Source organism: Schistocerca americana, chromosome 4 (genome assembly GCF_021461395.2).
Source record: "Schistocerca americana isolate TAMUIC-IGC-003095 chromosome 4, iqSchAmer2.1, whole genome shotgun sequence".
Lineage (NCBI taxonomy): Eukaryota > Metazoa > Arthropoda > Insecta > Orthoptera > Acrididae > Schistocerca > Schistocerca americana.
In genome coordinates this window covers 35,997,511-36,009,608 of record NC_060122.1, presented here as the reverse complement: position 1 = coordinate 36,009,608, position 12,098 = coordinate 35,997,511, and the positions used below count along the sequence as shown (strand labels likewise).

The window sequence follows — 12,098 nt, the reverse complement described above, 5'->3', positions numbered from 1 at the left end:
CACTGAAGACTAAGGACTCTCATGGTTATGATGGAGTGCCTAGCAGAATATTAAAGTACTGTGCTGCACATGTTAGCCCTGTATTTAGCCATATTTGTAATTTTTTCCTTTAGGAATGGTCAGTTTCCTGAGCGATTAAAGTACTCAGTAGTAAACCCGCTTTATAAAAAGGGAGAAAGGGATAATGCAGATAATTTTAGGCCTATTTCAATGCCATCAGTTTTTGCTAAAGTTATTGAAAAGGCTGTATGTGAAAGGATAAATTGATCATTTTATATCACACGATTTGGTATCAAATGTACAGTTCGTATTTAGAAGCCGTTTACCAACTGAAAATTCTATATACTCTTTTCTCTGTGAGGTAGTGGATGGGTTAAACAAAAGTTTTCGAACGATAGGCATATTTTTTGATTTAACTAAGGCATTTGATCACAAAATATTGTTCCAGAAGTTGGACCATTACAAAATACGGAGAGTAGCTCACATTTGGTTCACCTCTTACTTTAGCAACCGACAGCAAACGGTCATTACTCATGATGTTGAGAATGGTATGATGTAGGGTCTGAGTGGGGTACAGTCAAGTGGTGGGGGTGCCCCAGGGATCAGTGTTGGGGCCACTCCTGTTCCTTATTTATATAAATATATGCCCTCTAGTGTTACGTGTAATTCTAAAATATTTCTGTTTGCTGATGACACTAGCTTGGTAGTAAAGGATGTTGTGTGCAACATTGGTTCGGTTTCAAATAGTGCAGTTCACGACATAACTTCATGGCTTGTCGAAAATAAACGCTAAATCACAGTAAGACTCAGGTTTTACAGTTTCTAACACACAATTCAACAAAACCTGACGTTTTAATTTCACAGAATGGGCATATGATTAGTGAAACTGAACAGTTCAAATTTCTAGGTATTCAGATAGATAGTAAACTGTCGTGGAAAGCCCACGTTCAGGATCTTGTTCAAAGACTTAATGCTGCAATTTTTACTGCAGTGAGTGGTCGTTCGACGCGAAAATTAGTCTACTTTGCTTAGTTTCATTCGCTTATGTCGTAAGGTATTACTTTTGGGGTAGCTTTTCCCATTCTGAAAGGATATTTTTAGCGCAGTGGTGTAAGTTCACGAACCTCTTGTCGACCCCTGCTCACGAGTCGGGATATTTTGACATTGGCCTCTCAATATATATATATATATATATATATATATATATATATATATATATATATATATATATATATATATATATAAAAAACAAGAAATGACAGTAAGGAATATATATTATATATATATTCCTTACTGTCATTTCTTGTTAACAATATCAGCTTATTGCCAAGAATAAGCGGCTTTCACTCAGTTAATACTCGGCTGAAATCAAACCTGCATTTGGATTGTACTTCCTTAACTCTTGTGCAGAAAGGTGTGCAGTATACTGCTGCATCCATTTTCAATAAGCTTTCACTCGAATTCAAAAATCTTAGCAGTAATCCACGCACTTTCAAATCGAAACTGAAGAGTTTCCTTATGGGTCACTCCTATTTTGTCGAGGAGTTCCTTATATTGTTGATAGCGTTTACTTAAACTTATGGATTTACTTTTTTCGGGTTCATAAACCATTTATTTTTATCTGTTATTACTTTTATGTTGTAATTTCATGTACTGACACGTTCCATGACAGAGATTTGCTCCTCAATTTAGTCCTACGGAACTTGACGCGTAAATGAAAATAAAAATTATACACAATATAGGAGATTACACTTTACAGTTGTTCCAGTAGTTGTTAGAAACTGAAAAATTGTGGGGCTACTTGACTCAAATTCGGCTACGTTAATCATTGTAAACTGTCATTCAATTACACATAATATAAGAGATTACACTTTTCAACTGTTCCGGTAGTTGTTACACGCACTTGATCCATCCCCCTTTCCTCGCAGATCTAGGAATGTAGTATCTAAAGTTGCAGAAACCACAGGATACGTTTTGCTCTCCTGACTCAACTTCTGGTGACGACAAAGCTTGCACTTCAACATCCAGTGCATTCACCAGTTGCGAATAAGAAAATAAATCTTAGGATTATACTTTCAGATCGTATATTAATTGCTTAAATCTACTGCACTAATGTGCCATATTAGAATCTAGAAATTAGTGGGAGCTGTCAAAACGAAAATTTCTCTTCCAAGACTTAGTTGAACTGGTGAAGTAGAGTGTGAGCTGAATTTTTCTCTCTTCTCGCACGTGTAGTACCTGTGGTTTTCGTTGGGTTTGGCAAAACGGAAGCAAACGATGAATATGATGTTGCTGAGCTCTGACGTTCCGATTTTCTTGGGGCATGGGAAGGCGTTGCAGGGCCTGGCTTCACTTCTGATTGTGTGTCACCAGAGCGGGAGTCACCTTTCAGGAATGTGGACGGAGAAACGAATTCATGTTGACGGGGACGATTCCCGTCCACTCAGATCCCTTCACAGCATTTCCGCCGGCCGGAGTGGCCGAGCGGTTCTAGGCGCTACAGTCTGGAACCGCGCGACCGCTACGGTCGCAGGTTCGAATCCTGCCTCGGGCATGGATGTGTGTGATGTCCTTAGGTTAGTTAGGTTTGAGTAGTTCTAAGTTCTAGGGGACTGATGACCTCAGAAGTTAAGTCTGTCTAATTAGGCTACATGAATACTTCAATAAAGGAGAAATAATGCATATCATATTCCGACTTAGAGAACCCCACGAAGGATGAACTGCGTAGCCCTAGTCATTATTTTTTAAATGTCAGCAGTTGCTCAAATTTATAACCGACGTCACTAGTCGTACTGTTGCCTGACCTGGTGGGGTCTATACAACTGGTAACGGAAATATTTTTAATTAGCATTCATATATTTCAACAACAGACTTTATTTTAGATGGACTTAAGGGGGTCCAGGCACGTTGCTGCCGCATTCTTAAACAATGTAAAATTAATTCATATGATGCTATCTTTTACCAAAAGCTATTATGAATAAAAACTTGTAGAAAATATGGCTTCTGGATTACACTTTTCTAACCATTTCAACGAAGGAGTTCTGAAAATACTGATTAGTTTTAAGACATGCACTTCACTAAGATACAGATGCAGTTGCAGGAAGAAAACGTGTAAGAGGAATAACAGTCTATTATTAAACAGACAATTGAGGAATAATCAGGTCAATAATTTACGAAAAGCTCATACTCAGTGTAAAAATAAATTTTTAGTTCGTTCATATAATTATGTTGTTAGAAATCTGTACTAATTCTCATCTCAGCAGTAATCTATGCTTTTTAAATAACTACAATATTCCATTGTAAGGAAATTGTACTTACTCGTAGGTCAACGTAAATAAGAACGTTTGGTATGTTCACCGCAAGGAAAACACTTCTCTCGTTGTCTACTACCATCCGCCAAAAACTCATTTAAGTAACTCAAACCGTTTATGATATATGACGGATGTTACAAATGCTTCACTTAAACTGTATCGTTTGCGTGCGCCATCGGCAGTGATTGCGCTATACACAGGTTGGGAATTATTGAACAACATGAAATAAAATCTTCATACTTCTGAAAGGACGTTCAACCTGCACGTTTGGCCGCGGGACGCTATGGGAATCGGTATCCGCAGTTCGGTTTGGTTTAGCGACGAAGCCCACATTCATTTGGATGGGTTCGTCAATAACCAAAACTGGCCCATTTGCGGGAATGAGAATCCGCATTTCGAGATCGAGAAGTATCTTCACCCTCAACGGGTGACTGTGTGGTGTGTAATGTCCAGTCACGGAATAATCGGTGCGATATTCCTCGATGGCACGGTGATTACCGAACGGTACGTGAAAATTTTGCAAGATGCTTTCATCCTCACTGTCCAAAGTGACCCTGATTTCGACAAGATGTGGGTAATGCAAGACGGAGCTCGATTCCATCGAAGCAGGAGAGTGTTTGGTGTCCTGGAGCAGCACTTTGGGGACCGCGTTCTGACTCTGGTACCCAGAGGCCACTGGCATGGGCCTCGATTGGTCGTCATATTCTCGGCATCCGAAGACATGCGACTCCTTTTTGTGGGGCTATATTAAAGACAATGTGTACAGTAATAACCCCAAAAACATTGCTGAGCTGAAAATCGCCATTCAGGAGGTCATCGACAGCATCAATATCCTGACACTTCAGCGGGTCAGGCAGAATTTCGCTATTCGCCTGCGCCAGATCATCACCAATGATGGCAGGCATAATGAACAAGTCATAACCTAAATCCGAATATCTGTACTGACGTTTACATGTTTAATAAAGTATGTGCACGCCGTAGTTTGTAACTAATCTAAGTTTTTTTTCAGATACTTCATTAATTGTCACCCTGTAAAATCTATTTTCTCGAGACTTGAGACGTATGTACAGGTCTCGTCTCAAGTTTAAGGAAGAATTCCATGTTGGATAGATCTTGTGTGCAGGAATGTATGACCTTGCATGCACGAAACGCCAACTCATGGCGACCGCTGTTTTTTTCACTGCGAACCCTTCGAATTTTGGGCAATACCTTAGCTTACGTGGGAGTATGAGGATAACTATGACCACTAATGACATGGAAGGCAGTTCACCGTGAAGCTCACGAATGAGGCTGTTAGGTGCAAGAGGAACGAGGCAAGTGGACGGACACGGAGGCAGGGGGGGGGGGGGGGGGGGCGAGACCGGCCTGCACTGACAGCCCTTTTGCGTTGCCGCGCACGTGCCAGGTTGTCTCGCGCGGGTTCTGCACTGCCCATGTCGAGCGAGTTACTCCCTTATCTCTGTTCCCTGCACAAGCAAATGAATTGGCACAGTAAATCAAGAATCAAACTAATAATAGCCATTCCCCTGTTTCTAAGCGAGATTTTCGTCAGTTTCAGCCTGCTTCTGGCGCAAAAGCCGGAGATGGTGATCCCCCGTCAGAGGTTCCCAGCGGGGACTCCCTCTGCGTTAGGTATCTGGAGTCGCTATTCCAGCTCAGTGTGTATGGGTAGAGACTGAAAACTATTTGGAAAAAAACTGTATATTTCAGTACGAACGAAGTGGAGTATGTGAAGGGCTTTTTAGAAATGAAATAACAATACAAAAATCTTCAGAGGAGAAAAATAGGATACCTTTACGTGTTGTTGTTGTGGTCTTCAGTCTTGAGACTGGTTTGATGCAGCTCTCCATGCTACTCTATACTGTGCAAGCTGCTTCATCTCCCAGTACGTACTGCAGCCTACATCCTTTTGAATCTGCTTAGTGTATTCATCTCTTGGTCTCCCTCTACGATTTTTACCCTCCACGCTGCCCTCCAATAATAAATTGGTGATCCCTCGATGCCTCAGAACATGTCCTACCAACCGATCCCTTCTTCTAGTCAAGTTGTGCCACAAACTTCTCTTCTCCCCAATTCTATTCATTACCTCCTCATTGGTTATGTGATCTACCTACTTAATCTTCAGCATTCTTCTGTAGCACCACATTCCGAAAGCTTCTATTCTCTTCTTGTCCAAACTAGTTATCGTCCAGGTTTCACTTCCATACATGGCTACACTCCATACATCTATACTCGATGTTAACAAATTTCTCTTCTTCAGAAACGCTTTCCTTGCCATTGCCAGTCTACGTTTTATATCCTCTCTACTTCGACCATCATCAGGTATTTTGCTCCCCAAATAGCAAAACTCCTTTACTACTTTAAGTGTCTCATTTCCTAATCTAATTCCCTCAGCATCACCCGACTTAATTCGCCTACATTCCGTTATTCTCGTTATCCTTTACGTAAGCAAGTAATTTCTAACAGAAACTTAGTGTAAGTCTAGGTTTACTCACATATGTAGTGGGAACGGTTTTTTCGTCCTGTTTCAGTCAGAAAGCCCCCAGAGTGTGAATCAGACGTCTTACCTAGTCAAAGACAGAAAGGAATTTCCATTAGATGAAATGCAAATTGTTAAAAATGATGCACATATTCATCTTTTGGTGGTGTAGTGACATTAGTAACTATGTATAGGTTGAAACTTCCTGGTAGATTAAAACTGTGTGCCGGACCGAGACTCGAACTCGGGACCTTTGCCTTTCGCGGGCAAGTGCTCTACCAACTGAGCTACCCAAGCACGACTCACGCCCCATCCTCACAGTCCCGAGTTCGGGTATCGGGCCGGCACACAGTATTAATCTGCCAGGAAGTTTCATATCAGCGCACACTTCGCTGCAGAGTGAAAATCTCATTCTGAATACGTATAGGTTATTCTGGTTTTTTGCTGTTGACAGAAAGGTAAAAGATTCGTGTTACGGAAGTCAGAGTCACGCAATGACTACTGGTATAAGGGTGCCTCTCTATTACAGCGACACGGCAGCAGCGTGACCGGGCTCCTCGCCGTCGTCTGGAATATCCATATACTTGGACTTGAGGACAGCGTTCTCTTTTAACATTGAAGAACACGTACAGCCCTACTCCATGTTGAGTTGTCACATGACAGAGCCGCACGCGCGGCTGCGATATGACGTAGCAGCCAGCGCAGAACATGTTGTCGTTTCTGAAACACTGTAGGGCGGAAAAAAAATCTAATTTCCCCTGTGTCTAGTGAAGCAAACGTCCGATTTTCTGGGACATGCCACACAGCCACTAGTCAACGCTCTAGAAGACAACGACATGGTAAACGGCTGCTCACCTTGTGGTCAGGTCACGGTATCTGCAAACACCAGGCCCCAATTAAACAAAAAAATCACCCGGCCGCTCGCGTTCATCGGTGAATGGTGCACGAACAACAAACGCACAACAGCAAGTAACAAAATTATTTTCCTATTTCTCAGAGGCCCATTGAAAAGAAATCAAATTATAAAGTTAAACAACGTATGTATAAAAAAGAAAGCTAAGACAACATTTCCCGGCAATTATACTGACGAACATTTACACTTTGACGAACGTGCCAGACTAATAATTAACAAAGGACGCAATTCATGCAGAAACTTAAAAAAAAAATGGTTCAAATGGCTCTGAGCACTATGGGACTTAACATCTGAGGTCATCAGTCCCCTAGAACTTAGAACTACTTAAACCTAACTAACCTAAGGACATCACACACATCCATGCCCGAGGCAAGATTCGAACCTGCGACCGTAGCAGTCCCGCGGTTCCGGACTGAGCGCCTAGAACCGCTAGACCACCGCTGCCGGCTGCAGAAACTTACATGACTGAACACTATAAGGTACAAACTATCCGTACAGAATGTGAGGAGACATTACACAGCCCTTTTTGAGTCAATACGTTGTTTCGCGGCTAGTGCTTGGGCACATCCACAACGCTTAGGTACGCATAAAACCGTTGTGAGGTGCGGCCAAAGGAGTGCTCTACGCACAATCCCGGGGCTTTCGCCACGACCACTGTGTGTGCTACTGAGAGTTTCCCCTATAAATATTACAATTCCTCACACAGCAGCGGCCTACTGGTTGAAAAGGATAAGACGCGGCAAAATAACACAAATAACTGGACGAGACATAACCGACATACGGAAATTAAACAAGGAGAACTGACGCGTGAAGACAGAATGGGACACAACTGATAAGGGAAGGCGGGTCTACACAAACGAAGACAGAATTTAGGGAGCCAAGACATAGGCCAGTTAATACATAAACAACATTGCAGACCAAGTATCGCGAGCACTACATACGAACAGGAGAAACCATACGCTAGAATAAAACAGCCTCCTCATCTGACATATCGGCAGTACATGGTAAACGACACAGGTATAAACACAGACATTGAATCAGAAGCTGTATCACACACATGAAGTGAAGACGAGATACAAATACAAACATGGTAAACGTAAGCTAAGATTCTCCAACACTAAATCTAATCAATCTGAAAATGTAACTATCTATGTAGCTGGTTCTTACAGCATTTCATAACATGTATACTATCTGAAGGTGAGGCATTTTTTTCTTCTTTCGCTGCACCAGGTGTGACTGGCTCGAAGTTTTACCGAGTCCTTGCACCTGATTATGAAATATTAAATCAACTCCCAATCTCCAGTGTTACCTTCAAGTTCGGAAACAGATTGTAACCTAATTAATCAATATATTATGAAAGAGATATTACTACAGTTAAGACAACATATGTAAAAGATGTATACCAAACACATAGAAGGTATAAAGGCAAGAACTGTCACATCATATCCAAGTCAAACCCGTAGTCATCTCTTATTTCTTCAATTAAGTACAATTTAATTATGTTCCTCTACGATACGAATAACACAGTTGCAGACCCAATAAAGGCACCCAGTGAGTGGGATTACATCAACGCAAAGTGTTTCCTTAGTCTCCCACATTTAAATACAAACCCATATAGGAATGGCTGTCACCAAATTATACATTACTAGCGTTGTTCTGATGTCATTTCTTCAGTCCATCTCCTTTTATAGTCGGTACGTGGCAATATTTCTCGTTGCTACGTTAACTGATTATACGTCCTGCGAGTAGTCTGGCCGCTGTAAAGTCTTTCACATGAGGTGTTTTCCTCTACAATTTACAAAAAATAAGTAAAAGGAATATTTATTCAGATATGTAAATGTATGAAACGTCGCGATTGCTAATAAATAATGAAAATCTTTTATTTAATTATTTTCCACAGAGATACAGCAACGAGGTACACTTCTTAAGCAGAATATTATGAAAAGGATGGAGTACTACTGAACGTATAGCCCAACAGGAGGACTGTCAGACTACTAAGCTTTCGGTCAAAAAGGCTCAACATCTGCCCTATATGGTATCTATCCCTTTCATAATATTATCGGCCCCTTGATTTCCCATTGTTTATTTTATTATTATTCTCGTAATGTGGCAGATACATTTAAACCCTCTGTGTACAAATCAATTTAAATTAAATTTCTGCCAATTTCAGTCGGGGAGCCAGAAACGTTCAAAGTTTTAGGGGCGGGTGTTGCATGATGTACGTAATTGGCTGTGTTGTTTAGACGGGTGTTCCGGTGGCAGAATGGTCATTTAAGTGATGTGTTGAAACGAGTGCCCATTTCCGTGAGTGGACTTGTGGCAAGGCTGTGAAAGAAATATCTTCAGAAATGTGTCATATTTTGAGAAATAATTTCAAAAATTGAAAAAAAAAAATACTAAACTCCTCCGGAACAGGCCATGAAGGCTCAACGGTACCGAACGGCCGCCGTGTCATCCTAACTCACAGGCGTCACTGGATGCGGATGTGGAGGGGCATGTGTCAGTTTCCGAGACCGGAGCCGCTGCTTCTCAATCAAGTAGCTTCTCTGTTTGCCTCACAAGAGCTGAATGTACCCCGCTTGCCAACAGCACTCGGCAGACCGTACGTCACCCATCCGAGTGCTAGCTCAGCCCGACAGCGCTTAACTTCGGTGATCTGACGGGAACCGGTGTTACCACTGCGGCAAGGCCGTTGACTAACTTCACAAATAATTATTCTAAAATAACAAACAATCAAACTCGTAAACGACAGCAGAAACTTGTAAAACAAATGCGGATTCGTGTGTAGTGGCGTGTCTTCTTTTTTAGTTTTTCTTTCCAAATATTTGTTTTCCCATTCTACGTTATATAATTTATAAAGTCTCTGAAACAGTTCAAAGATGTGTACAAATAAACGGCCAAGAGCAAATTAACACATGATACAGCAAGTGAAAGACAAACCCCCATGTTCTTTTTTTTAAGTGAATGTCCTGCGTGTCCATCCTTCGTTACACGACACGGGTCTGATCGGTGCTGCTGTTCTGCCCGTACCCAATGCAGCACATCAGGAGAGGCGGTACGACAGCACAGTGCGGCAGGTTTTGCGACAGAGGCGGAACACGGACGCCGCTCCCGGGAGAGAAACACGGCAGCGCGCCGGGCGCGGCGGCCGCCGTTTGCCACGCGACTAGCGCCAGAGGGTTGCACACGCGGCCGTGCAGGCGTGCAGGGCAGGAGCGCCACGCTGTTTCAGGTTGTGGCACCGGCTGCAGACGCAGCCGGTCGAGGTGGACGATGCCACTGACAGTCCTCTCGGCGCAGAAGGAGGACCCAGAGACTGTCTTGCCGGAAACGGCACAGGACTCGACAACTTTTACGGAATCCCGGACTTTCAAAAATGGCTCAAATGGCTCTGAGGTCATCAGTCCCCTAGAACGTAGAACTACTTAAAGCTAACTAACCGAAGGACATCACACACATCCATGGCCGAGGCAGGATCCGAACCTGCGACCGTAGCGGTCCTGTGGTTCCAGACTGAATCGCCTAGAACCGCTCAGTCATCCCGGCCGGCTCCCGGACTTGTCCAACAGTTGCACATGGAATCCCTCCCTGTCTCTCTCCCATTCGTGTATGTTGTTTCAGTTGACCTTTCCCGAAATATAAACAATGGCTTCGTCACTCGAGACTAGTTTTCTGGCGAAATCGTGAGTTTCAAGATGCTTCCGTACATCAATGCAAAATTGCAAGTGGCGTACTTTGTCGTTATGGCTTACAAGTTGCAGGATCCGCAATTTGTACGGCTTGACTCTCGATCACTTATTGTCTTGTTGCAACTCTTGTTCACTCAAGTACGAGCAGCCCTTAGCGGCTCGCCATCTTATTTACAACTATTCACGACGTCGCCTTTCCGGATGAGATTTTTTAAAATGCGACTTGTAAGTACTGCGCCTCTTTCCAGTCAGTACAAACTTTAATTTTATTAATGTATTATATACCTAATATGTTGAGAACAGTTAGTTTAATTCTGAAGACGACGCTCATAGCAGCGTTGAAACCTGGTCAATTTTGACTTAATATTTGTGACCGAGGGCTTATTTGTTCTAATATAATTCTGACACGGTCACTGAACCTTAGCAGCTATGTTCAAAGTTTTACTTATTAAGGATTTTCCACGCTGCTGGACGAGTGACGTGCAATTCTGCACTAGTCTGACGGGTGGGCTGTGTGGGAAACGGCAACATCGACATCACCACGTCCCTCCCACTACCTGCTGTCCGTCCCGACACGGCCAGTCATCCCGAACGTGTTGCATCGTAGAACCAACCATCCTGCCTGAATTTCTTGTACGACTTCACAATGTTGTTGCAAACTGGTGGTGTCTTGGAAACCTTGATACCAAAATCTTTGCACACTCGCTACCGATCTGGAACGGGCAAGGTGGTGCACACGATATGGTTTCTCTGCCTGGATTGCCACGTTCTTCAGCGGCTACGGTCGTTGGCGTCCTGTCTGCGGTATTTCAAACTAACTTGTCAAAATAAAATTGTGAGAAGCTCTCTTCCACTGTACACTTGCTACTTTATGTTTAGACATATACCTACCTGATTTTTAAAATGTTTCATAGAAATTATATTTACTCTGTATTACACGAATATATCCATAATAATCGCGAACTCACTTTATTCCTTCCTTCGGCGTTTCGCTGTAGGAGTTAGCCGTTTCCGACCTCTAGAGTTCTCTTTCGTTCCACTCATCCGTCCTAGACGTCCATCTTCCGTTTCTGCCTGTACGTATTTCTTCCGTTTTAACGCTGGCCCTGCGCTCCACCACCTTCCGGACGGCTCGCAGTCTAAAATTTTCCTTGGCCACCAGTGGCCGGTCATTCTCTGTACGTCCCGTACCACTAAAGTGCTCTATTCCTCAAAGTTTTTGTGATGGAGCACGTTTGTCTCTATTCGCCTCCATACCTCGCCATTTCGTATCTTGTCTTGGCTCGTTAACTGCGGGCGTCTTTTTACGTAGTGCTGTCGTAATTTCGTACCTAACTTTGGTAGTTTGAGGCCACCTGTCAGCTCTGTACAGAAATATCCGGTCCGTCAGGCTGTGAAATAATCTTTTCTTAGAGTCGTGCGGAATATTATCATTCCATATTATCCCAAGCAAAGCTTTACTCGCTCTCTTCGCCATTGGTATTCTGTAGCTTGTACCGGAGCTATCTGTTTTTGTTACCAGATATTTGCAGCTTCTGCGGTATTCTCCTTCTCTTTACTCTGCGCCAATTTTCACGTCGTCCTATCCCGTACAAAAGTGAGTCACTGTGGTGATTTCCCGAGCTTGCCGCCACTGCAGGAGCCTTGTAACTGCAGAACGGCGACCCCACACCCGCGATGGCCAGCTGCGGTCGGTGGTGTAGGGC

At 43.0% G+C, this 12,098-nt stretch overlaps 1 protein-coding gene and 1 pseudogene across 1 annotated transcript in view; both read right to left on the bottom strand.

Annotated features, from left to right (window-relative positions):
* LOC124612497 (unc-112-related protein-like) overlaps window positions 1–12,098 on the bottom strand; it is a 617,439-nt gene that overhangs the window by 548,156 nt on the left and 57,185 nt on the right. The gene's annotated exons all lie outside the window — the stretch shown is intronic.
* Window positions 9,284–9,400, bottom strand: LOC124614689 (annotated as a pseudogene).